The sequence below is a fragment of the Dipodomys spectabilis genome, unplaced genomic scaffold (assembly GCF_019054845.1).
Source record: "Dipodomys spectabilis isolate Male_0828 unplaced genomic scaffold, ASM1905484v1 ptg000242l, whole genome shotgun sequence".
Classification (NCBI taxonomy): Eukaryota; Metazoa; Chordata; class Mammalia; order Rodentia; family Heteromyidae; genus Dipodomys; species Dipodomys spectabilis.
Genome location: NW_024870919.1, coordinates 1,504,875 through 1,510,047, shown reverse-complemented (window position 1 = coordinate 1,510,047; position 5,173 = coordinate 1,504,875). Strand labels below are relative to the sequence as shown.

The 5,173-nt window shown below is 32.5% G+C and overlaps 1 pseudogene; it reads right to left on the bottom strand.

The window, feature by feature from the left end:
- Positions 1–467: 467 nt before the first annotated feature.
- Positions 468–567, bottom strand: LOC122124760 (annotated as a pseudogene).
- Positions 568–5,173: the final 4,606 nt, after the last annotated feature.

Here is a 5,173-nt window from a genome sequence, read left to right as displayed (position 1 = left end):
CTATAATGTTTTCTGTAGCGTTTGTGATTTTTTAATAAGAAATAATTTTAACTTATCTGTTGAAATGAGTAGTACAGAAACTAAAGATATTTCTGGTGCTTGTCTGAAAAAAGTATATTTTAAAATATTTAGTATTCTGTGTGTATAGTATCCATAATCTAGTTCATTCTCTCCTAGATATAATACTTTGAATTCAACATTGTTTTATAATATATAGGTTCATTAATGTGTCCTTTCAGATTGCATTCCATATAGAAAAGGTTTAAGATTCCTTTAATTCCTAGGTCCTTATATAATTTTATTTCTTTGGGATAAAATGAAAATGTTATCTAATTTCAAAACTTTTATAAAGGTTATGCAATGTAAAGGCCTTCATAAAAAGGTGAAGATTAAATGGTGTAAAACAAACTTTTATTCCTATGAATTACATGTATAATTACACTTGTATATTTGTAATCAACTGTTTAATAACTGTTTTTCATTTCTTCACAAATTTTCATATCATCCTTGTGCAAGAGCCATGTTAATCTCTGTATTGTAATTTGGATAGATGTGCTGCGGAAGCATGTAGTATCCTGTAAATTTAAGTAATTAATGATGCAATCTTAAGACAGGCATATATCCTTGGTTGCCTATTTGTAACAGGGAAACCTTATTGTTTCCTAAATTTCTATTCATCTTATTTCTGTAAAATTCTGTTTATGGTGGAAAAAACTTATATTGATTCTTCAATTGCTCACATTTGCAATTTTTGTCAATTACTTTTTAAAGTCTTTTTTATTTGAAATTTGATCATACTTTGAAGCCTTTATAGGTAGGTCCAAAGGTGATGGCTTTTCAAGTACTTATTTATCAACTGAGTTAGCTTTGTGGAGCTAATGGATTCAAACTAAGCCTTGCTTAAGAGCTACTCTAAACTTCTCCAGCTTAAAATTTCCAAATTGAGGTCTTACTGGCACAAATGTCTGCCTGACCCTTTACCCTTGCTCCATGTAGGAACAGACCAACCAGAATATCTTACCCTGACAGTATAGCTTGTCTTACTGGAGCAAAACTAATCTTAGTTACAAGTGATCATAGAGAGATTAACAGTTCAGACAGAACTGTTCAGACAGAAGGTATTTTTTCAAAATATAATTATTTCTTATCCCTACCATTTCAAAAGTAGCTAATGCCAAGAAGGTGAAAAAAATTGCTCATATGCATGATTACCTAATGTCCTGGCCTGTCCACCATCCAACCAGGCAGGAACTTACACCACCGATTTTCTATCACCAAATATATTCCATATCTCCAGGAGAAGTCCATATGTTTCTCCTCATTATTAGGCCTTAAATTGGTAATGTTTTAATCACAGTGTTTCCTCTTGTCTCTAAGCTGTACAGCTCTGGATGGTAAAGCTTTAGCTCTAATTCTACCAAACACTGAAGTAGAGGTAATGGAATAATATTTTAAAACAGTTGACTTTGTTACCCTAACCACAAAAGAACAATGCAAAACATTTTCTTATATTACATATACTTATATAATTTATAATTATATGTGCTGCTTTTATATTTCACACAGTGAATCTTACTAAAATTAATTGATAATTTGACAAATTAGTTGTTATTTACTCCAATAAATAGATTGGAATATAAATAATCAGGATTAGAATATATATTGGAATATAAAAAAATCAATGCAATGTTTTCGTTATAAACTTGTGATACCTTCTAAGTGTTCTTGGTTTCTGAATTCACATGGTAAAAAACCAATTTTGTTTTCCTCTAATCTATAAGGGATTTTACTCTGCTGCTCTGTTTATTGCTTTAACTCGCTGGTCCCAAACTGTTTTTCTGCATATTTCTGAAGCATTTCTACTGATTATACTCAAATTTTGCTGATATGATGTCTAAAAGGTATTATTCTTCTACAGGACCCACGGGTCCTAGGATCCCAGGTCCCATTTATCTTCATCATCAGATAACTAGGGCAAGAGTTCTCATCTAGGCCCATGCAACATGCCAACAGAAAGTAACTGAAGAACCATCTCAATTTCTCCTTTCCTATATTTCAGGGCCCCAATTCCTTGAAATGCAGGAATTACCAGTAAGTAATTGTCAAATGCCAGGCAACTTAAAATGCACGATGAAATCACAAAATGTTAAAGTGCAGTAATTGAAACTTTCAATTTTCAGATGACTATCCCATATGAGTGGACAAGACCACAAATGTCACAAGATTATTTGTAATACCCCTCTCGTAATGATTAATGAATGATTTCAGTCCAGCATCAGCAGGCCAAAAAATAGTTCCTGGAACGATAGATCCATAATTGGTCTACAAATGCTAGGAATACTTGACATAGAGGTCAAATATAATTCAGAAAAACATTGAGAAGATCCTTAGTGCTTCAAAACACTGGTATTTCAGTAAAACTTGGTTCTATAGTATAAAAATGTTGTCATTCTCAAACAAATGATAACCTACATTTAATTTCCTGAAAGTATATTCCTTTTCAAATAAACTTTTTAAACTCACACTTGCCAAAGTAACACTTTACAAGTAGATAATATTTAGTGACGTTACATGTTTTTCAAGTGTAGGGAGCAAGTTACAATAGAGTTGATTTATTTACCCAGCACTAATGCCAAACAGGTTCAACCATTCATTAAAATGTAGAAATAGTACCCCCCACCATCTGTGTTTTTCAGTAGGTGCATTCAAAAATTTGTTAAATAGATCAGCCTCCCATATTTCAAACCAAAACATTAGCTAATAAAGTAAATTTCATCACATAATAAATAGATTTTGAAAACTCATTAATAGTTGCCTTATCATATGGTGTTTTATGTTTTCCCTATCTGTCTAACATAGTAAGAAATATGACTTTATGTCTTTTTTTAATTTTAATTTTAATTTTTTGTGAACATACTGTACAGAGGGTTTACAATTACATGGGCAAGATAATGAGTACATTTCTTATCAAGCATTGCAGCCTCCTCCTTTGTTTACCCTTCACATCCCTTCCTAGTGACTTTAAGTCTTAAATATGGGTACTCATCAGAGATTTGACAAACATAAAATTTGTCTTTTATTTCTATCATATTCCTCTACAGTAGTCAATTTTAGTTTTCTTCTTTTTCCAAAACTTATAGGTAGTAGAAAATATTATCCCATGTAAAATAAAATAATCACACACCATTGTACAAAGCCATTTACAAAACTGGTAGTTAGGAATACATTCTAAGCCCTTTTTAAACTTTCTTGTTGACTACAGATTAATCTTTCAAATGGAGGGGAATAAAATCATGTCTAGGTGCTTCATGTCTCCAGTCTTGCAAATTGTTACTTCAGATGAATGAATTATGGAAATATAAGCTGACATCAGTTCAAGTATATGTAGGATCTAAACTCCATGGAATGTATATAAACCTTTCAAAGTACTAGCAGACAGTTTAACAGAATGACTATCAGAATGATGAAACCAGAGAAGAAGAATAGTAAAGACATAGAATGAATGAAAATGGAACGAGGAACGAGTACAGCTAGACTACTCAATGAACACATGTGAGAAAGGACGTGGTAAATTGGAAATAAATCTTGTAGAAGGGGTTGGTTTAGAATGATAGATGGAGTGACTCTGATCCTGGAACATTGGAAAATTAGATGGACATATTTAATTGTAACAAACTTGCACAACCTTTTTAAATTCAGTGAAAAAACACAACAAAAAAACAAACACACACAAAAACCACAACCACACAGCAATCTCTATAGAGTATGATTATGACCTCTCAAAATTTTAATTAGTTAATGAAGGACAATCTTGGGGAAAGCATACAAAACTGTTTAAAATGGGCAGTTTGGGATAGAGGAGAATTTTTAACAGATTTAAATAAATTGTCTAAGGTTATAAATCACCTACATCTGCTGCATATATTGTCTTCAGGGAATTCTCTTGGTCTGATCTGGACACTCCAGTCCTGAGCCACACTTGATAGCTTGTGAAGATAGAAGATGGAACTAAAAAGATCAAGAACCCATTACTCCACTGGAGAGAAAACAGTCCTCTATGTTTTCTCTCAGTTCTCTTGACTACTTTTATTCTTAATTTTAAGTCAAGTGATTTGAATTATATTTTCCCTCTTTGTTCTGGCAAAGAAATTGTTCAAAGTAATTTACTAAATATTATTTGCCATTTTTTTCTATCATGATGTTTACTTGTCCAAGTGAGTCCATTAAACTTCCCCCTTTCATTTGGTTGCCACGGAAACCCAGCATCAATGTTAATGAGGACAATCTCTAATGTAAAACGTTGTCTCCAAAATACCAGTCCAAGAAGCTGTGATCACAAATATTTAGCTATATTTTTTCTTTTTTCGTTTAACTTGAAAGTTTTCTTGTGTCTAAAGTGCCCTCAAAAATAAGTACTCCACCTCTTTTTGGTTCAATCACTTCTAACCTCAAAGATATACTTTGCTAACAAGGTGCTTAGAGGAAATCGAAGAATTCTCCACCTTTTATGATCTCTCTTCAGGCTCTCCTTAAATACCATATCAGGATCAGTGAAGTTATTCTTTCCAAAATAATTTCAATAGATTATCTTTCTATTGGTCTTGCATTTGATCAGCAGAATGTATGGAAAAGAACAGAGTTAAATCATTCATACCTTGGATGACAGTGTCTGTTACAAAAGGACAATGTTCCCATGTCCTATTTCTCTGTCCTTCTCTTAGCTCTTGTCTGATTTCCAACTAATCACAGATTCATGGCTTCAAGTCTAGTGAAGGTGAAGGACTATAAGGACTTCCCCAATGCAAGCTCTTCATGGTTTCTCTTTTATAACTCTTTTACTTGGATGTGGAATTTATTTTCATGTCTTCATTCAATCCGTTCTAAATTGAAGTGAACTAAATAGGCTCTGTAAAATCACCTTAGGTAGCAAAAATATTATGACAATGTATATCAAAATTTTGGCCTCCCTCCACTGCTGAAGCCAATATGCTTAGCTAGGGTTTCTAAGAAAGCCTTTTCTTGCCTTTTTCATTTGCTCAATTCTTTTCTGATCCCAAAACTTTTTGGCTTATTTAATAAGAGAAGTCTTCACTATCTCATGTTAATAAGGATATTATATTTTGTGAGCTACTAAGAAATGTGAAATCATTGGTTTAAAGTATCCGGTCAGATT